The 23,419-nt window shown below is 41.3% G+C and overlaps 1 long non-coding RNA gene across 1 annotated transcript in view; it reads right to left on the reverse strand.

The window, feature by feature from the left end:
- The window catches only part of LOC102124823 (uncharacterized), a 178,294-nt gene that overhangs the window by 9,365 nt on the left and 145,510 nt on the right, over positions 1-23,419 (reverse strand). The window lies entirely within an intron of this gene.

Consider the following 23,419-nt stretch of genomic DNA (forward strand, 5'->3'; position numbering starts at 1 on the left):
CCAGCTACTCGGGAGTCTGAGGCAGGAGAATCATTTGAACCTGGGAGGCGGAGGTTGCAGTGAGCCAAGATCTGCCACCGCACTCCAGCCTGGGCGACAGAGTGACACCCTGTCTCAAGAAAAAAATAAATAAAGCAAATATGTATCCTATGGATGTTTGATATCAAGACATACAGAGCCAATGACTTCAGCACAAGAGACAAGCCAGTATGAGATAGGTCTCAGCATGGAAGTTATTTTCTCCCATCCTCAGACAGCCACAGAAGGCAGACATATTTGCAGAAATTGAATTACCTGTATCTAAAGTTCCAGCACTACATAAATTAATGCAGTAACTAATAAAAATAGGACTACAGTGTTACAGAAAGACAGCTGATCGTGATCCCATGCTTTAAATATAATTATTAAAAATGTATAGGCTGATGACTGACCAGTCTGCACACGGTACAGCAGCCTTGGATATGTGCAACACAGGCCAGCATGGGGCCTGAAAACTGAAAACACAGACCCAAGATGCCAACAGAAGGAAAGGATCCAAGCAGGGCCAGGATGTTTCCCTTAGGTAGATTAATTATACTACATTATATTATATTAATATATTAGTCTAGCAGATTGGTAGGAAATACTAGCTTTAGTGCTACGCTTTGATCAGTATAATTTGTTTGCAGCTTAATGTTATGTAAACGATGCCATTCTTTCCTTGGCGTAGACGCTCAAATAAACATTGAGCATCTTTTATTTGAGACATTCTCAAATAAACATTGATGATCTTTTATTTCACTTTTTATAATTTCAACTTTTATTTTTGATTCAGGGGGTCCATGTGCAGGTTTGTTACATGGGTATATCTGTGACATGGAGGTCTCGTGATCTTCTAGAATTCCATGTTAAAAGAATTCAAATAAGAAGAAGATATAATAAGAAGAATTCAAAGAATTCGAATACTCCAAATAAGAGAGGAATTCCATAAATAAGGCTGCCATTTCTACTGCTGTTGCTAAGACTGGTCAGATCCAATTTACAAGTGCACTGAAAATTTTGGTGCCTAGAGGAGAGATCATATAAACAGCATGAACTCTTCCTGACCAAGTTTCATTTCTGTTTGACCTTCTGAACAAGTTCTATTACATATAAAATAAGCAGTATTTTTAAACCTCCAGTGCTAAAAGTAAGATTTCAGGAAACTATCACTAACTTACTAAGAGTTACGCTTGAAAGTCTAATGCTTCCATAGATAAATCAGAGATTTAAATGTGTTCTTTCTATTACTCTTCCATCGCTTTCTAAACTCTGGAAGGAAAAATACAGGAACGTATAGATGCAGGGGACCATTTTGTACCATGAATGATTGATGGCCAAAGGAGATCCCAGATTTTTCTTAAACATACTTCATCTTAGAAAAGTTTGTATAGTTTGTACATATATATTCCTGGTTTTCCTTTATAAAAAATGTGTCCTTTCCAAGGCCAACTCCAGGCATATTAGTCCCACACCTCTCGTTGATTTCTTTAACACATTCTCATAAGTTCCTGGCACACTTTCAGAGTGTAAGCCTTGGAGAAAGAGGCTTTGTTTTGTTTTATGCAAAACCTTTGACTCCTGTAATGTGGAGTTTACACCTTTAGTGTCAGATAAATGACAAATAATCATTGTTAGAGGCAATAACACATTCAGATGTGAAGTTTTACAATAATCTCTGTTTTCCCTGAGCTGCTAAAATCATTAGATGTATGACATTGGTGGATTAGTGGAACTGTATGCCTCTGCTCTGTTTACTTAATTTTTGAATGGACTGGAACGTGCTTTTAATGTGGAAATCGTATTACAGTGTTCAAATAATCTTGTACTCTGAACAAGATTATTAGCTGTAGAAACCAAATGGGATTTTATCCATTGTCATCATCCTCTATTTCCTTGACATGCTCATCCCATCTATTGACAAACCAAATTTGATGTCAGAATCTGCTCCAAAATCCTAACAACATGATTTGTAATTACAGAGCTAATACCTATGAATAATAAAATTGCAAACAAGCAGAGCACCATCAAAAATTCAACATGATAATTTTTTAATGATAATATTACTTCCCGTGTGTGATAGTATACAAAGCATGGAGCATTGTCTTTCTCAAGATGGAATTCTAGTGAATTTCTGAGCCTGAGCACCATGAGGACAGAGGCAATACGTTTCCCATCAATCTCATGGTAACACGGGTCTTCAAAAGCAGCAAGTCAGTTAAGAGAAAAATATTCTCCCCTCATTCTTCATCTTCCCTCAAACACTAAAGTTAATTACATGAAGAATGCATGAGGAATTAAATGCCCTTAGCCTCCAGCACGATAGCACTGTTCAGAACTCCAACTCTAGTCCTGTCATTGATCTTCTGGATTTATTTACATGCCCTTTAAAATCTATCTCAATTTCAGTTTGCCCTAGAACCATGAAATGTTAGAGACCACCTAATAGTCTAACACTTTCATTTTTAAGTGAAAAAACCAAGGCCTCCTTAGCTTAAAGGACCAGGCTAGAGTCATCCTCCTTGATTCTATACAGCTTATTCCAAGTTCAGACCCATCCAATGCTACATAGCAAGTCTCCAAACCCTTCTTAGACTTGTTCCCAAACTGCTCGCCTTGACCCTATTTGAGCTCCACAATCCAACTCTCTTTCAACCCATTGCCCTGTCCTCTTATCTCCCTAACTTCAACTCCAACAGCAGGTCCGTTTTCCTTTAAGTTACTCTGTTAAATTGCAAATACTCTGGAAGGTGAAAGTGCCTTATTATCCAACAATATCTACCATTTATTGAATACTACTTATGCCCCAGACACTGTATCAGGCATACCACAAACACTCTTCCACTTAATCCTCACAACACTCTGAGATTGGTGTCATTATACAGATTGGAAAACCAAGGTCCAGGGAACATAATTAACTTGCCTAAGGTTACACAACCTTCAGCAACCAGAATCTGTAAGTGGTAACAACCAGAATTCGAACCTAGCTCTGTCTGGTACTCTTAAGCACTGTGCTTACTGCCTGTAATTTCCTACTAAAGAATTCGGCCATTCATTCATTAAAAACACACATGTCAACCATCAAATATATGCCAGGTGCAGTCCTGGAAGAACAGGGAGTACAGAGATTAAAGAACAAGGGGCAGCAGTAGGGGCAGACACTTGAGACCCAAACAATTATTCCCCAGAGCAGTGATGAGGGTGGATGACCCGCATCACACCACGGGGTTTACCAAAGGCAGAGCCTAGGATTATTTCAGGCAATGCTAAATTAGGCCTGGTCCGAAGAGGACATTCTTCTAAGCCTCCGTATACTCAGGAGGCTCTACAAATTCCAAATATTTTTTACTAAATTTCCTTCAAGCCCTATTTGATATTCCCCTGCAGGCTCGTTTTGCCTGAGTCTCTAAGTGTAAGGAAACATGTTTTTTCCCCCTGCATACCTAGACAGGATGTTCAGTCATTCACTCTTCTCTGTTTTTATTTGCTATGCACTCACACTCTGTGGATGTTTTATAAGTTGCTAATGTTTGCAAAATTTGGTTCTCAGACTGCTTCTCCGCCCCTTCACTCATTCCCCAACTGCCGATGGAGTGACAGTTCTTCCTCCTGTATTTGAACACTGGGTTCAAGCTTTCCTTTTTAAAAGTACTTCTCCTTGGCCGGGCGCGGTGGCTCATGCCTGTAATCCCAGCACTTTGGGAGGCCGAGGCAGGCGGATCACGCGGTCAAGAGATTTGAGACCATCCTGGCTAATATGGTGAAACTCCATCTCCACTAAAAATACAAAAAAAATTAGCGGGGCGTGGTGGCGGGCGCCTGTAGTCCCAGCTACTTGGGAGGCTGAGGCAGGAGAATCGCGTGAACCCGGGAGGCGGAGCTTGCAATGAGCCGAGATTGCGCCACTGCACTCCGGCCTGGGCGACAGAGCGAGACTCCGTCTCAAAAAAAAAAAAAAAGTACTTCTGCTGTCAGGTCATTTAGCAGCATCATTTATCTATAGGTTTGGGCTCTGCTTTTTAAAAAAAAAAGTTTCTTCCTTCCACATAGCTTTCGAAGATAGGGTTCAGGGCTTATCACACTGTGCTCTGGTCATTCAGAACTTGCATCTCAAATATATTTCCCTTACTGCATCTTTTTTTCTGCTGCCTCTTCCACGACTCAGATTTGTGAAGTGTTTTGTAACTGTTTATGCAAGACAGGGTTGGGGGAGGTAAATTGCCTGTGTTTCTGATTTCTCATTTGAGTCTCCATGTTTGTCTTAAATGGTTTCCTTGAGCTTGGGAAAAACAGCAATCAAAGCCACAAAGTGTCCATGAGACATAAGCAAAGCTAAACAGTTAAACCCTACAAAGATGAATTATGAAAAAGGAACTATGATTTACTCATAGCAAGAAATTAAAAAGTCAAACAGAAAAGGGACAGTGAAGTGTGAGAAGGAAATGCTGACAGCTAAATTGCCCTTCAAGTAAAGGAAGATAATTCTCCTGCCTAGATGAGGGGGCATTCATGCCAGAGCTCAAATATAAATTCCAACAGCCTGTATGGGCCTTCAGACCATTATTTGCTTTCTTGTATTCAGTTATCAGCTCTTTCTTCATTGCTTAAATGTTTGGATACATTCAGCCAGAGGCTTTTTGGATGATGAGCACATTTCCACAAAGCAGAAAAAATAAACATGATATGGTTGCTGCCTACTTCAAGAACCCCATATGGCCACTTTTAGACAGGGGTGTCCACCTCTGGAGGCCAGCTTCCCATATGAAAGGGTGTTTGTCTCATTCTGAGATCAGCTTTATAAATCAATTACAAAATTCAAATCTCATTCTGTCACTCACTTCAGCCAAGTAAGAAAGGAAGGGGAGACAATTTTAATGACTCTGGAAATTTCCATATGCGTAAAAGCTGTAACTAGCAAATATTCATTTTCTTTCTTGGCAGATGACTCTGGTAATTAAGGTAAACTACTAATAACCCTTTCCAGAGTGTAGGATAGATTGTTCCCAAACATATTGAGAGGAATCATATTGAGCAGCTTGAAGCCCAGACAGATCCTTAGAGAGAGCCCTGCCAAGAACAGAATCTCCCACAAGGAAAAGAAAAGAAAAAAAAAAAAAAAAAAAACCTGGAGAAATCAAAACCCCCGAGTCTGTACCAAGGTTTTAATCTGCCTAACAACTTCTATGCTGCACCCTTTTATGATCATTTGCTGCAAGTCAATTTATCTCAAAAGTTGATGTACATATTATCCTTTCTTAAAGCAGGCATTTTAGTGGCTGTGTTTTCCAGTCTTGAGCTGTGGTTGGCAATTTTGGGCTGTAAAGGGTCAGATAATCAATATTTTCAGCTTTGCCGGCCATACAGTCTTTGCAGCAACTGTCAACTTGGCCATTGTGGGGAGAAGCAGCCATAGACAACAGCAAATAAGTGAGCGTGGCCGTGTTCTAATAAAACTTTATAAACATAAAAGGTGGGCCATATTTGGCACGGGGGCTGTAGCTACCTGATCCCTGCTCTTGAGGATAAGGTAACAGAGAGTGTGACACAGAGTAAGCCAGTGGCTTTCCCTCCCCAGGGCCCAAACTTCCTGGCACCTGACACAAGCTATATCACCCAGAGAAGATGAGCTCAGCCTATGGGGAAAACAACCCATTTTGAAAGTCTAGACTTCCTGAGCCCTCTGACAACTATGACACATCACAGCATTATTTAGTCTCTCGCGCATTTACAATGAGTCACTACTTGATTTGCAAGACTCCCCACTTCAGTGATAATATTGAAAGCCCACTAATATTAGTCACAGCAAGAAGTTGCCCCTAAAACTGGGAGAGGAAATTACTTTACAGTTTTAATTTCAGACTTTGAACTAAAATGACTATATATCAAATGGTTTTTAATGCTGCCTTTGGTACTAACACAAACAAGAATGATCACTTTCAAGTCATGCTGTTCTCCACAGCAGAACACTGTCTGAAGTCTTGAATTAAGAGATTTGCCCAGATATGCCATGCAATGTAGAAACAGGGCAGGGACTTTTGACTCAGACACATCTGGATTCTGGTGCCTGCTGGGCTGTTTACTACCCACGGAACCTGGACGAGTTGTTCAGCCTCTCTGAGTTTGTTTCCCTGTTGGCAGAATAATGCAATAAGCCCTGCCCTGACTGTCTCTCTGCTTCACGGGGTTGTTGGCCATGAATTAGGGGGTTGAGAGCAGAGGGCTATGAAATGAGATCACAGTTAAGGAATCACTTTGTCCATTGTGCAGTGTTCCTCACATAGGAAAGAATTATAATTTTTAAGACTGGAACTAGCCACTAGACACAAGAGCACTGATTAATCACTGCCCCCTACTTACACTGCATCCATTTGTGCCTCTGATGTGATCCTCAAAGTAGATTTACCTGTTGAAAATCTGTCTGATCTCACGGATTAAGTTCCTTGAGGAGCATCCTGATGACCACATATTGAGACTGAAATATATTGGAGCTCAGTCCTCCCGCACCATTTCCCATCTTCAGAACTTAGAGCAAAAATGACTAAATAAATCTAAAGATAGAAAGGCAGGCAGGCAGATAATACAGGCTCAAGAAGGAAGTCACTTTCCCCCCATTCTGAACTCCCTCCTGTCTATTTCCCCTGGAAATATGCAGAAAGATGGTGAACCCTATTGTTCTCTTGGGGACTGACTTTTCCTTAGACCAACCATTTTTCCCCTAGGAAAATTTTTCTCCTCAACTTCAGACGTCTCATGTCTTGATTTTTTCCATTTCTCCTGAATATATCAGTGCTCAAAAAAACTTTTAATTTATTTTCTGCCATGGTATTGTGCCTTCACAGTGGTGAGAGGCAATGGGTCAGTCTGAGATAGGTCCAGGGATAAAATAGCATTTATCAAGAACTTGCTTTAGAAGAGAGAATGCAATTTAAATGGCATGAGAAGTAAGGATGCCCATTTTGTTTCTGGTTGATAAAACTAAATATTGTCAAAGTATCCATTTCCTACCTAGTTTCATTTCTATTTTTTACATAATTCTCAATCAAAATTCCAATTTGAGGCGGGGCACGGTGGCTCATGCCTGTAATCCCAGCACTTTGGGAGGCTGAGGTGGGTGGATCATCTGAGGTCAGGAGTTCGAGACCAGCCTGGTCAATGTGATGAAACCATGACTCTACTAAAAATACAAAAAATTATCCAGGCGTGATGGCGGGCAACTGTAATTACAGCTACTCATAGGCTGAGGCAGGAGAATCGCTTGAACCCAGGAGGCGGAGGTTGCAGTTTGCTGAAATTGCACCACTGCACTCCAGCCTGGGCAACAAGAGTGAAATTCAGTCTCAAAAAACAAAACAAAACCAAAAAAAACCCAATTTGAGGAATTCTAAAGTTCATATGATGAATAAACAGATGAAACCAGCTAAGGAAGGTACAGGCATTACCTAACATCTTTGGTTTTAAAACTGTGATACTCACATACAAAATAAAAATTGAAAGCCAGCTCAGTGGAAATAATTTCACACTGAAACAGATTCCAGTGTAGTTGTGGTAAAGGACAAAGGATGTATGGTAAAGGTAAAAGGATAAAAGTGAGGGATAGAGAAGGTAAAGGATAAAGATGAAGAGCTACCTCCTACAGGAAGCCCTCCTCAGTTTCTCAGTTCTGAATTAAAAGTTTCTCTTTGGTAATCATATATTATTTTGTGAATGCTTATTTTTCTTTCTATATTAAAGCATGCCATACATACAATTGGGTGCAAAGCATAAGGGTATATCTCAGTGAATTCTCACACAATAAACACATCTATGTAGCCAGCACCTAGGTCAAGAAACCAAACATTACCCAGAATCCCAGAGGCCTCCTCATTTCACTCCTGGGGAAAAATCCCCACCCCTAGTATCAAGGTTTTTTGGGGGTTTCTTGTTTTTTGTTTTTGAGACAGAGTTTCACTCTTGTTGCCCAGGCTGGAGTGCAGTGGTGCAATCTCAGCTCACCACAACCTCCACCTCCCAGGCTCAAACGATTCTCCTGCCTCAGTCTCCTGAGTAGCTGGGATTACAGGGGCCCGCCACCACACAGGGCTAATTTTTTGGATTTTTAGTAGAGATGGGGTTTCACCATGTTGACCAGGCTGGTCTCAAACTCCTGACCTCAGGTGATCTGCTCTCCTTGGCCTTTTTTGATGGTCACAATTATCTTGACTGCTAACACAGAGCTTAGTTTTACATATTCTTGAGCCTTCGACGAATGCACTCAAATAGTTCATATTCTTTTATGCCTGGCTTCTTCAGCTCAACATTATTTTTCTATGATTCATCTGTGATGTTGGAGCTCATTTTTCCTCATTGTTATATAGTATTTCATTATGTGAATATACCATGCTATATTTTTCAATCTGTGGTAGATGGATATTAGTCTTGTTTCCCTTTGGGGGCTACGTGCTACTATGACTGTTCTTGTGCATATCTTTTGGATGATACAAATGCACATTTCTTTTGGTATGAGCCAGGTAGTGGAAGTCATAAGGTCATTAGGTATGTGTTCATTTGGCTTTAGTAGGCAATGCCAAACAGCTTCTCAAAATGTCTGTACCAAAAGGAAACCCACCTCACATCTTTGTTTTTAAAAACACCAGAGTTTCCTTTTGCTATAGACAATGTTTTCATCCCCTCAAAATTCACGTGTTGAAACCTCATTCCCAATGTGATGGTACCAGAAGATGGAGCCTTTTGGAGATGATTAGGTCACCTCCCAAATAGGATTAGTGCCCTTATTTAAAAAAAAAAAAAAAAAAAAAAAAAAAAAGACCCCAGGGAGCTCCCTTCAGCCTTTCCATGAGGACATAGTGAGAAGACCGCCATATACAAACCAGGGAGTGGAAACCTCTCCAGACAGCAAATCTGCTGGCAGCTTGCTGTTGGACTTCCAGCCTCCAGAACAGTGAGAAATAAACTTCTGTAAGCCATTCAGTCTCTGATACTTTGTTATAGTCCCACAAACAGACTAAGAGACCTTCACTTCACATCCTCAACAACACTGGTATTGTCTGTTTCGTCTTAGTCATTCTGGTCATTGTTCTGGGAATACAACTAAAATAACACTATCATCCTTTATCTGTTTATTTGGATATCTCCATCACAAGTTTGCAGGCATCCATTCTACAACCTAAGAAACTAAGACCCAGAGAGACTGGGCGAATGCCCAAGGTCTGTAAGTATTCTTTACAACACAGAAGTCTCTGATGGGTAATGTTCTTATAGCCTGAGGACAGGCTGCCTTCTTTTAAAAGAGTTGGAAACTTGCTTCCAGATAACTAATGCAACTTGCTCATATAGCCAGAGATTTACTCAGGCACACACATGTGTGAGCACACACACACAGATATGCACATTCAACATTTCTAACTGGAAGGTTTAATTTGGAAGCACACCGCTGTTAGCTAAATAATCCTGCAACCAACAGCTACACATCTCTCCCTTATCTCCCTTTGGTTAATGTTTGGAAATGACTTTCAAATGGGGTTGGCACAAATGACAGCTCTTCATTTTACCTTGTTTCTGTGGATGCCATTTGTGTGAATGTTTTATGGTTCTGTTAATTACCTACATCAAGAGGTTATTCTTGCTAGCCTACAAAATAAGCTAAAAATAAAATAAAAAACAAAGAGGTTATTTTATTGTTTCTAGAGAAGTAAAGTCATAAATGTAAATATTCTGAGGCAGCAAATTTCTTCAGCAAACTAAAATTAGGAGTTCTTGATTCTGTATGAATCAATGCATATATTTAAAATGTTGTGTTATTTCAGTTACTATCAATATCTCAAAATATTTTTCAGGCACAGGTCTATGCATGAAAAAAACGGAGGCAGATGCTATGCTTTAAAAGCAGACTGGAAGTTCAAAAGATGTGAGCTCTGGTATTTCGACAATGCCTTTAACTTCTCTGGGCCTTAATTTGCTCATCTCCAAAATGGGAAGTTATAACACTGTCTAATAGTATTGTTATGAGGTTACATAGAATATTGCATCAAAAGATCTGACAGTAATAAATGCACAAGGATTGCTAAGTGATGACTGAGAGCTAAGGAATTCTGTCACGATGAGGAACTGCATAAAGAGCTTATGGCATATGGCTAAGAGTTTAAGTCCTGGGGCAGTATCACCTAGGTGTATGTTCTAGCATAAAGTGTTCATAAGGTATGGCTAAGTGTTTGAGTCCTGGAGCAGTACTGCCCAGGGGTATGTTCTGACTTCACCAGTTACTAGCTGTGCAGCTTTGAGTAAGTCACTTACACCCTCTGTGTCTCAGCTTCTGTGTCTCCAAAATGGGTAGCAACAGCAACAGTTTCATGGTGTTGTGAAGATGAAGGAGATAATCCAACAGACCTGCTTAGAACAGACCCTGACACATAGTTGCCTAGAGAATAATAAATGTTAGCTGCAGACAGGTGTGGATTGCCCCAGGATGATCAGGGATGATGCCGATGACCTGACAGTGTGGAAATAGGCTGATTTCCTTTGTTGCATTTCACCTGTCCCAACCTGGCCAGCACCCTTCCCATCTAATTTTTCTTCCACCGCGGTCACCCAAATAGAAGATAAATGCCTTAATTACGAATAAAAATGGAATGTTTCTCTCCTGGGTGTCAACAAAAATGATTATTTTTTTCCTGAGGAAATAAAATATTCTTTAGCCCTCCTGGCAAATCCCAGCTCCAGAGTCTTGCTGTGCTCAGCATGAGGGCTCGGCACTTGCTAAGAAGCTCAACATGCATGTGCCTCCGCGGCTCTCGGTGCAGCAAGGGGCTTCCGCAATGACAGCCGTCAATATTCCAACACAGACCAGTATCTCACCTCAGAGTCCTTACAAAATGAGTGCCAGCAGGGATGGCCTCTCCGGGCAGGGCCGCCAAGACACTGCTTTGATGGCAACATGTCTCCACCTTACCACTGCCTCGCTGTGGGTGGGACAACTCAATTCCAGGATGGGAGGAGAAGCCCAGATTTGGGAACCAGTAGGACCTGGGTTCAAATCCCAGCTACACCATTTAGAATAGCATGACTCAGGGCTGGTTATTTACCCCCTCTGGACTTACCTCAACATCTCTCATGGAGGGGTGAGAATACTTACCTCAATGACTATAGTTAGCAATAATATACGGTTTCAAGTAGCTAGAGGATATTGAATGCCCCCGAAACAAAGAAAGAATCAGTGTTTGAGATGATGGATCTGCTAATTACCTTGATCTGATTATTATATATTATATGAATCAAAACATCACTGTGTACCCCCATGAATACATAGTTATTATTTGTCAATTTAAAAAATTTAAATAAATAAATATTTTTAAAAGAATACTTCAGAGGTCATTGTGAAAGAATAAATGAGATAAAGTAGGTCCAGCACTTCTGCCAGGAGCAGGCACTTGGGACTTATGATTATAATTTTCCAGCCCTCAGCACTAATATATCTGGATCATTCCACATACCAATTGTCCAAGAACAGTGAAAGAAATGGAGGTTCCTAGGAAGAGCTGGGATGGCATCTTTCCTCCTGCTTGGTGGAGCATAGAAGAAATTGGGTTTTTTAGTCCCAAAAGACCCCACATTATCAGATCCTCATCAGTTTAGGCTAGATGCCTTGGACAGAGGCAGTAGAGCCTGCCTTAGCACAGCTCAATCACCTTTCATCTTTGCTTACAAACTAGCTAGATTTCCTTCTCATAGAAGTGTGCTAAAAACGTCAAGAAGCAGCCAACACACATCATTGTTCTGATCTTTTTCAACCACTTCCCCTAGAGGTACAGGCTCAGGAGACCCACGGTCTCACTTCCACGGTTGTTGCAGGCAATGGTTTACAAATATTTCACCACATCAGAAGAAAGGTAACCAACTTCCCAGCCTGCAGTCTCTTCATCCCCATTGTCCAACACTCAACACTTGCCTGGAAAGCCAAGAACACACATTTGGGGGCCAGTGGTGAGGTATGTTACAACAGTGTTTCATTTCTGCCTCCAAGTCCACATTAGAAAGGATTCAGGTTTCCACTATTGTCACATATCAGAAACTGAAATGGGATAAAGGCTCTGGAGTCGATAGTCGGGTTTCATCCAGATTCCACTGTTTACTACCACATGACCTTAGACATTTTACTTAAGTGCTCTGAGCCTCAGTTTCTTCATCTGTAAAATGGAAACCCTCCTTATGAGGTTGTTGTGAGTTTTAAATGAGTTGATGTAAAGCACTTGGTGCCAGGAATGTGATATGCTCTTTGTAAATGTTAGATCTCGTTATTACTAAACACTTATTATGTGCTAGGCATTGTGCTACTTGTTGGAAAGATCATGGTTCACAGGCTATCCATTGTCCGTGTCCTCATGGAGTATACGGTATAGAAGCACAAATACTAAACACATAATTACACAGATAATTATTAATACAGCAAGAATGCTTAATGCTATGAAGGAGATGTTCCAGATCGTTCACATCCTTGGTAAACTACGTCCTCTAAGTGGAAAGGAGTATTGCTGAGGTTATCTAATGATACAAAACCAACATTTGTAACATTTTCCATGGAAATAAATCTAGAAAATTCAACTCTTTTCTCATTCCATTTTACATAATGCTTTAAAGTAGTTTGCATGCATTTTCACATCTGTACAGAAGCAGGGTGATGTTGTGACTAATAGCCTCACCTATCAGACTGCCTGAGTTCAAATTCAAGCTCTACCACTGACCAGCTCTGTGACCTTAGTCAGTTTCTATACTTCTCTGTGCTTCAGTTTCCTCATCTGTAAAATAGAAATAATAGCTCCACCATGTTACTGGGAAGGTTAAGTTAATTGATACCCCTAAACTACTTAGAACAGTGCTTAACACATAGTAGGTGCTCAATAAATAGTACCTCTCATTATTTTCTCTTTTGAACTTCTGAACACAGAGAAAGGTAAGGTATTAGGTTGGTGCAAATGTAGTTGGCAGTTTTTGCCATTGAAAGTAATGGCCAAAACAGCAATTACTTTTGCACCAACCTAATAATTATTGTCTTCATTTTATGGATGAGAAAGCTCAGACTCCAAGAAATAAACGAGTGAAAAAGATCAGACCAAATCCAGGTTTCCCAGCTCCCCACATATTGTTCTTTCCCTACCACCAATGGCCTCTCAATTGACAAAATGATGTTATCTTTGAAAAAGTCAATACATAAAGAGTGTAGGCTAACGTGTTTCATGAGGAAAGAGGGTGTCATGACATATAACTGGAACTGAGTAAAGTAGCAAAAGAAAGATAAGACAAGCCAAAGGTTTTGTTTTTAAAGATAAATGAGTAGCAAACAAGCTGGCTTAGAATGAGAGAGGTTAAGAATATTTTCCTGCATAATTAAATCTCTAAAGATTTGGTTAGAGCATCATAGTTTAGATCAGGTTAAAACAAAAGATCATATTAGCAATCACACAAGCTTATATGCAGTGCCTTATCCACACAGCAACATTAATAAGTCAGTTTTAGAGAGTCTAATCAAACTGTTCCTGTAAGATAAAAGAAGCAGACATTTAGAGGGCAAAATTTTGAATGCAGTACACACACAAAACTGCATTTATTCTATCGCCAGTACTTATGTAGGAATTATCATTTTTTATTTATTTTTTCAATTTTGGTGATATATCCATAACATCAAATTTACCAGCTTAACCATTTTAAGCGTGCAGCCCAGCAGCATTGAGGACATCCTCTTGTTGTGCAACCATCACCACCATCCATTTCCAGAACTCTTTTCTTGCAAAACTGAAACTTTGTCCCCATTAAACAATAGCTCCTCAATTCCTCCCTCAGAATTACAATTCTTAAATCAAGTAAGTTTTTGAATCAAGATCATTTTCTTTCAACTACTTAGTTTTTGTTTGTTAAAACAACATTTAGTACAATTTAAAAGCTTTTTGAGAATTCCAGTATGATGCAGTTTATCCTAATCAGAAAGGCATCCTTACTCACTTCAAAGCATTTGGAGACTGATCCCTGTCTAAGGCTATGCCATCATTTTTACGGCTACAACCAACCATAATTTCTACTTTAGAAAGTTGAACAACAGAAGAGAGTTGTCTGTAAATCCAGACCAGATGACAAGAACAGAAGTTTTTGGAATCCATTACAGGAACGGCTTATCGCCTGATGTCAGTCCCATTTCCATTCAAATAGGATAAAGAAGGGGAAGTTTCCTGAATACACAAAACCCATCGACTATCTGGTCTGGCTGGGAGAATGTACTGGTCACCCCAACCCACACCCCATAATTATGCCTTCAAACATGTCTGCCACACGAGGCAGAATATTCTAGCTGCTATCAGAGCCCTCAGACAGACTTCATAACATCCAGTTCAACAGATAACAAGTCACAAAGAGACACTATTCTTTGCAAATGACAAAGAATTTTTCATCTCAGGCTTTTAATGTGTAAGGGCATATATCTTGAAGGGAAAGCTTTTATTACTGCTAATCAAAGAAAAGAGGCTTTTTTTAAAAGCAAAATTTATCAGGAGTTTCTACAGGACAAACGGTGTGACCCAGAGCTTTGTTCCTGGAGAAGATGTGTCTTTGAGGACAATAGAAACTGCAACAGGATTGTCTGATGGTCCTCCTCCCCATAGGCACAAGACAGCCCCTTACAAACAGGCTCCCACCCTGCTGCGGAGGTAGTGATGAAAATAGTCAATCACCTCACATTTATTTGGCATTGTGTGGTTCCCCCGGGTATCATTTCTCTGCTCTGAGCTTTGTAGGCACTGCTGTTCTGCTTGCTAACGACATTAACAGGAGTATGATGTCTCATCTATGGGCAGTGACCATTTTTAGCAAACGCACTTGGGTGTGGAAAGCTCCAAATTCACCAAATGATACACATTCAAAGGGTTCCTTTAGAGCAAACTGTATTCCCACCATTTGTTACTTTAAAAAGAACTGAGGTAGAAATATCCTTCTGTGCGTGTTTGTGTGTGTGTGTGTGTGTGTGTGTGTGTGTGTCTGTTTCATCCTATGTGCCCTGTTTATTGATTACACATCGAGCACTTTGACTCTTTACCCTTTTCTTAAGGAAACCGGGTCAGGGCTCACTGTAGCCTGACCACCCTGCCTCTCTGGTGAAGCCCACCTCCTTAAGCTCTGGCCACAATAATTTTTTTCCATCTGCTGGCCTCAAAGATTTGATGAAAATAAAAACATCAGAAGCATCTCGTTCAGGCAGCACTCACTTGTGAAATATTCACTTTAATGATACTGTAATGCCGCGCCCCTTGGTGTGCCATTTATTGTGAGACTTAATCAAAGGCAAAAGGAAAGAAAGACGCCTGGCTTAGGGGCAGGTGCTTTTTTGTGTGTGTTCCTGTGGGAGGGGAGGGGGCCCTCAGGAGTAGGGTGTTACGCACAAAGCCTTAGCTGCCCAGATTGTTGGCAGTTGTTTTTCCTTGAGTCCAGAGGTTTGCTGTTTCTGTGTGTGTGCTTTGTATAGTCTTTTATATATACACCCCAGGACTAAGAGAGAAAAGGAGAGGGATGGAGACAGAGATTAAGAGTGGGAGAGAGAATGTGTCTTGGAGCTTTCCACAGCTCTCTGCAGAGGCCCTGGGGTTACACCCATATGCTTGTGGTATGTGCATGTGCACATGTGTGTAAGATGGAGTAGGGAGAGTTTGTGTAAATGGTCTGTACGTGTGTAGTTTATGTGTTGTGTGTGTATGCATAGTGTCTAGTTGTGTTGGGGAGTGTGTGATGTAGTGGTGCATGTATGATGCGTGTGTGTCTGTGTTTGTGTGTGTCTGTGTGTAGTGTATGAGTATATATGGTGTGTGTTTGTGCATGTGGTGGGGGTGTGCATGGTTTGTATGTGTGATAGCTGTGCATGCATATGGTAGTGTATGCCTGTGGTGTTTCTGTGTGTTGTCTGTATGTGGTGTATGAGTATATATGGTGTGTGTTCACACATGTGGTGGGGAGGTATGCATGGTTCGTATGTGTGCATGCATACATACATGTATGGTTGGTAGGTGTACATGCATATGGTAGTGTGTGCACGTGTTTGTGTGTGGTCGTGTGCTGTCTGTGTGTGGTGTATAAGTATATAGGGTGTGTGTTCATGCAAGTGGTGGGGGTGTGCATGGTTTGTATGTGTGGTAGGTGTGCATGCATGTGGTAGTGTGTGCATGTGGTAGGTGTGTGTATGCATGAACACACACTCATATGACCATATATTGCTATGATCTACAGAGTTATTCACAGACCCTGGAATTCAAGTGTGTTCTAGAAGTGTCTTATATATCTGTGGCACATGTGTCCATGTGAGCTGCCTGTGGCTAGACACTGCCTATACTACTGCATTAGGGCCAATCATAGCTATTTAAGAGAAAAGACAAAACACTTAACCTAAGTGCCAAATGCACAGTGGTCATTCCATTTGGTAAATGTATTTGAAAAAGAAAGGCAAGAAGAAGAAAAGAAGATTCCAAAGAATCTCAAAAGTAGGATTTCTCCTCAACAAGAATGTTAGAATTTAAGGGATAATGCTAATTAGTCACACCTCTTCCCTTACGGGTTCTGAATCCATTGAGGAGATAGACTCAGATCTACGGAGCTGAAATGATCAGTTACGTTTCCAAAAAGGCTGACTTGGAGAACTTGCCTTGACCCATGACCAGAACCGACTTGCCAACCAGGAGGCCAGGCCTCCCCTAGCTCCAAAGAGCAGAGTAGCCCTACTGAGTCTAAGAGACAAGGAGGTAAGAAGGGGACAAGTGCTGAGGACAGGTTGCTGGGAAAGAGAGACCCAGAGGGGCTGACCTCCACACCCCATGACCTTCTTCCCAGCCAGGGTAGGGACAGGAAAAAAGGACAGGGGCTTTCTTCCCAAGTCTTCCATTCTTCCATAAGGTGGAAATTCTTACTTCAAGAATCAAGGCAGGAAAAACAAAACAAAAGAGAAAGAAAATGATTTTTTTTATGACTCCAAAGATATTGTTTTCTCAATTCACCAGGCTGAAGCATCCAGGCTGTGGCCAACTAAGACTGAGTGTAGGGTGTGGAGTCCCCATGGTGGAGTTGCCCATGGTTAACCCAGACACCCTCATGAGGCCACTTCTTCAACACCAGTCACCAATCCTCTGTTTCCTCCCGGGATTGCTGGTGAGTAATTTAGCTTCTGCCTCCAAAGGAACAAAACCTGTTCATTAAATAACCCACAGGGTTATTTATTTAATGAGCCCACACATTTCATTTCCAATTCTATTCTCACCTTTAATCATGTCCAGCAATGTAAAGTTAAGTTCGTTTCCTTCTTGTACTTCTGCATGTTACTGTGTCCTTCTCATAGAGTAAAACTCCTGACCCCTCCTGCCCCTTGCTTACTTCCCAAACGTGGAGAATCCAGACATCTGCTTGAATGAGTGGGAGGAACCCACATTTACTCCCCAGATGGCTTACATCACATGTCTCCTTCATGTGTAGCCTCTCCGTCCACACCATCGGGGACACCACAGCTGGCCAGAGCAGTCACTGACCCAGACTCTCCCCACGGTGGGTTGTCCCAACACCTCAGCTTAAGAAAAAAGGATAGAAACCCTGTGTGGCAATGGTCCAAAGCTATCTCCTCCAGTCCACTGCTAGCAGCAAAAAAATCCAATATTTTGCCTTCATCTAAGTTCTACATTTTTTTCCTCAATTGATTTTTAACTAAGAGGAGAATCAGAAGTAGGATATTAATGATTCCCTTGAACCTCGATAAAAGATGCCAATTACATAGACTAGGGAAAGAGAGAGAGGGGAGTCTGCATTTCCATCAGAGTTGGTGTGATGTTGATATCATTTTTCCCAGTGGCTTTCAGGCTCATGAAGCCCACCAATTCTTCATAACACCTCTCTTTGTGCTCATTCCCCTTCATTTTCATCATCATTTCCAGGCTTTTATTGCGTCTCAACAGACTTTTGCCACCAGCTCTGTATTAGTCACATTGCTAAAAAGAAATACCTGAGACTGTGTAATTTATAAGAACAGAAGTTTAATTGGCTCACAGTTCCACAGACTGTAGAGGAAGCATGGCAGCATGTGCTTTGGGAGAGGCCTCAGGAAGCTTCCAATTACAGCAGAAGGTAAAGAAAGAGCCAGTAATTTACATGGCCAGAGCAGGAGGAAGAGAGAGGGTGGGGAGAGGCACCACACACTTTGAACCAACCAGATCTCATGAGAACTCACTCACTATCACGAGAAGAGCACTGAGGGGATGGTGCTAAACCATTCACGAGGACTCTGCCTCCATGATCCAATCACCTCCTACCAGGCTCCACCTCCAAACATTGGGGATGATGCATATTAAAATCATATCAACCTCCAACTGGGGTCCCAGAATCTAGTGTTAAGCCCCCCTCCAAACTAGCATACACATAATTGTCATATTTAATCTCCCTAAAACTTTTCTCTTTAAAGGAGAATCCCCTGGTCAGGCATATGCAAAGACACCTGTCACCCTAGAAGACTGAGCCCCAAATCCTATCCTACTTATCACAATTCTCCACCACCAGGTCTCTTCCAAATGCACCTATCTTTCTGCAAATCCTCTCCTCCCAACAAACCCAGACATACTCATGTCAGTTCCTATCTCTCTACTTTTACACTAATGTCACATATTAAATAAGTTAAACCAATTAGAATTCAGCATTATGCAATCTTCCCACCACTCCAATCATTCCTCCATTCCACTGTTTGGCCCATGAGACAAACATAGACGATGTCGCCTTGTGAATAATCTTCATTCTGCTGCTGACTGTTCTCCTCCTCTAACTCAACACCAGCACCTCATCCTCGCTCTTCAATATTTGACATGCATTGAGATCAGCATAGCTAGAAGCATCTGAATGTAGTAGACATGATCACTCCTCCAGCCTCGAGCTCACTTGGGCTCGTCCTCAGCAAACTGAGAACTCAGTGATGCCAAAGTACAGTCCACAGAGGTGAAGGCCCACCTTCCTTGCTCTTCCACCAGCCTTGAGTTGCCTCATGGATGTGGTAGTACAAATATCTTGCCCTGCTGATTTGACTCCAGTGACTAAAGCAATGCTATTTTTGTTCAATGCCATTCCAAACACAGACCAACTATAGAAATGTGAAAGCTAGAAGGGGCAATGTAGTTCAAAGAAGTAGCAATCTATACTAACTCTGCAGGGAAGAGTGACCGTGCTGAACTTGAAGACAGAAGCCACATGCACATCACAGAATTGATATGAGAGCTTATACTTTGTGGTGTACTTCAAGGAATTTTAAGAGTAAACTCTGACTTTCCATAAATTGATAGTAATGTGCTCCCCTTTTGAATGTAACCCTTACATTTCCTATGACACTACTGTGCCTGCTCCAAGTGCCCAACCTGATCTCCCCATTTCAATGCCCAGTTGCAGTCCCACCTACTTCTCAGTCCTCACACTGACCACTGAGCCCACGGTGATCTCTCTCTCCTCTGAACTCACTTGATACCAGTAGCATTTCCCTGGCATGTAACTTATGCAACCTTGTATCATTATCCATCTGATTACGGGGGGTGTATGTATATGTAGTCAATCTCTCTGAAGACATTATAAAGCCCTGAAAGACAGAGACCTTATCTCTTAGTCTTTGCACTTCTACTATCCAGCTGCAGTAAGTTCTGGGTAAACATGTGTGACGATAATGAATAAATTTAAAAATCCAGTTCTTTGGAAAGACCCCAAAGTCAAGGTGCCAAGAAAAATGTTTGCATATTCTGTCTACCTGAAAAATGCCTGCTCATTCTTCATGATCCAGACCAAATGCCAGCTCCTTTTTGGTGTCATTGAAACAAATACAGACTTTGCAATCAGCTAGACAGGGATTCAAATTTTCTGCACAATGACTGGATAAGTGACTTCGAATGGAAGTTGTCACTGAGCATTGGTTTCTAGTTCTGTTAAATAGAAATAGTGAATCCACCTTAGAGAGTCTGAAAAAATAAAATAATATATAGACAGTATCTAGAACAAGGTAGGCATGAAATCAATGGCAATTAGTAATATTCACTGTCTTTCTCCTGTGCTCCCATGCACTTTGCCCATGTTGCACCACCACTTTACACACTGCATTGTGAATATCTGCATCTGCGTCTAGCTCCTCCACTCTTCTGGGAGCTTTCCAAGGAGAGGGATTATCCTACCTCTGTGAGAGTTTATTTCATGTCAGGCTCTGTGTTAGGCTCTCTACATACACTATCTCATTGAATCTTCACAATAAACAATTATTCCCATTTTATACATAAGAAAATTGAGCCTTGGAGCATTTAAGGAACTTGACCCTGTTCACACAGGTACAAGCAACAGATCTGACCTCTGCACCAATGTTACCCCAAATCCAAACCCTTATCATCTTACTATGCTGGGAGCAAGTATGCCTTAGCTATGCCATGTCAGCCTTCCAATACTAGCACATGAGTGCACAAATAAATATAAACAAAGTGATTATTTCATAAATAACAGGATTCTGATTTCATTTAAATGAATATCTTTGTTTCACTTTGAGATGATCCAACATCTGGAACAGTGCCTGAAACATGACTGTTATGGCATAAGTCACTTTTTAAAAAAAAATTGTTCTACATTTACCAGCCTCCTGTTTCATAAAAGGCACACATTTAGTTCATGAAGAAAAACCATGGTTTAGATCCCAAAGAGATTCTCCCACAAGTCCTGAGGGAGGATGTTCATTGCAGCATTATTTGTGGAGGCAGGAAATTGGAGTATCATCCCCGGGAGAGTGGAGAGGGAAAATGTGATAGATGTTCACCCCGGGGTACAGCAATCAGCTGAACGGATCACAAGTGGACACAGCGACATGGATGCTTCTTAAAGGCAAAGTGCCGAGTGGAAAAGTAAGAAACAAAGCAAGATTTATGACAATGTTATTTATACACTACCATTTACAGAAGTTAAAAATCCATACACACAAAGAACAGGATACATTTCAGTAGTTGCTGATTAAGAGCATGGATTTCAGCCGGGCGCAGTGGCTCACACCTGCAATCCCAGCACTTTGGGAGGTCGAGGTGGGTGGATCACCTGAGGTCAGGAGTTTGAGACCAGCCTGACCAATATGATGAAATCCCATCTCTACTAAAAATACAAAAATTAGCTGAATATGGTGGCATGTGCCTGTAATCCCAGCTACTCGGGAGGCTGAGACAGGAGAATCTCTTGAACCTGGGAGGCGGAGGTTGCAGTGAGCCGAGATCGTGCCATTGTACTCCAGCCTGGGCAACAAGAGCGAAACTCCATCTCAAAAAAAAAAAGCATAAGAGCATGGACTTCAGGGCTCAGTTGCCTAGGTTCAAATTCCAACTTCGTTGCTTAGTAGCTATGTGACCTTAGGCAAGTTACTTAACCTTTCTATGCCTCAGTTCCTTCATCAATTAAATGGGAATAATAAAGGTAAGTAATTCATAAGGTTGTTAGGATAATTAAATGAAAGATTACATATAAAGGACTTAGAACAAAGCCTGGCACAAAGTAAGGTCTATATAAGTATTTACTATCATTCATATTTTGCAAACACCACACAAGGAAAAAATGCATATTAAAAACATTAGATGACTGGTCATACGGAATGTGGACGGGACAAAAAAGAATAAGCAGACAAATAAAAGGAACTGTGCACACAACAGTGATGTTAATTTACCATTAACTCAGAAGTATGATTAATTTAATCCTCTTCAGTTAATTTTTTTTTTTTTTTTTTTTTTTTTTTTTTTTTTTTTTGAGACAGAGTTTCGCTCTTGTTGCTCAGGCTGGAGTGCAATGGTGCAATGGTGCAATCTCGGCTCACCGCAACCTCTGCCTCCCAGGTTCAAGCAATTCTCCTGCCTCAGCCTCCCAAGTAGCTGGGATTATAGGCACATGCCACCACACCCGGCTACTTTTGTATTTTTAGTAGAGACGGAGTTTCTCCATGTTGGTCAGGCTGGTCTCAAACACCTGACTTCAGGTGATCCACCCGCCTTGGCCTCCCAAAGTACTGGGATTACAGGCATGAGCCACCGCGCCTGGTCAACATTTTTTTTAAATCACTAGCATTTACTAGTCAAGCTGTTACAAACCACGTACCTTACTGGGAGTGATCTGCAAGTGGCATTTGTGACAAGTTAACTTTCCAGAGTTCAAAAAACTCACCGTATACTTAGAACCAACATTATACTTAAGATATGGCCACAGCTAAGCCCACTTTGCCTCAACATCCCTTCTCAGCCAATCCTGGCCCTGGGTGAAAAATTAACAAGCATTTATTCATTGGCTACAATCAAGAGAAATAAAGCCATTGAAGTGCACTTTTAAAATATAAAATGCTAAATTGAAGGGCAAGTTGAGTGGTACCTACTATATCTGTTGAAATCCATTCAAAAGTCCTTCCAGCTGGAATACTGGGGAACCCTTTGCAGAGACAGTGGGAAGCAGGGCTAGCCCCAGCAGTTGCTTGAATGACTCCTAATGGGTCTCCTTATTAATGGAAGACCAAGAGATACATAGGAAAGGAAGACTCATAACAAAATAATTCCAACTGACTTTAGCCTCCAGGTTAACTAATACCTCGTGAAATCTAATTACTACAATTAAGCTGGGCCCCTTCCCTAGAGGGTGAGCCAGCAGCATCCGCACCATGGACAGCAGGTAAACGTGAAGTTATTATTTCAGAAACTGAGGGAAAAAAATAGTTTTTAGACCAGTTACTTTTTAATGTTATCAAATCATTAAAAATTACTAAATTGTCAGCAATAAGATGCAAATGCTCAGTGATATGATTATGCTGTGAGTACAGTCCTGATTTTTAAAATGTGTTAGTACAAATATCAAATCCATAGGTATGGTTTTTGCAATACCACACAGCATTCCAAAATCCAGTCCAAAGAGAAGTCCCATTATTTCACCATCCTCTTATGATTCTCAGCAATTTCAGACTGCAATGGCCAAATTGATGCCGAAGTTTAGAATATAGAAACCTGTGCATGCTGGCACTATCTATGTCTCTTTCATAGGTAAATTATGTGAAATCAAAGCTTTGACTTGGCCGGGCGCGGTGGCTCAAGCCTGTAATCCCAGCACTTTGGGAGGCCGAGACGGGCGGATCACGAGGTCGGGGGATCGAGACCATCCTGGCTGACACGGTGAAACCCCGTCTCTACTAAAAAATACAAAAAAAACTAGCCGGGCGAGGTGGCGGGCGCCTGTAGTCCCAGCTACTTGGGAGGCTGAGGCAGGAGAATGGCGTGAACCCGGGAGGCGGAGCTTGCAGTGAGCTGAGATCCGGCCACTGCACTCCAGCCTGGGTGGCAGAGCGAGACTCCGTCTCAAAAAAAAAAAAAAAAAAAAAAAA

Source organism: Macaca fascicularis, chromosome 11, assembly GCF_037993035.2.
Source record: "Macaca fascicularis isolate 582-1 chromosome 11, T2T-MFA8v1.1".
NCBI lineage: Eukaryota > Metazoa > Chordata > Mammalia > Primates > Cercopithecidae > Macaca > Macaca fascicularis.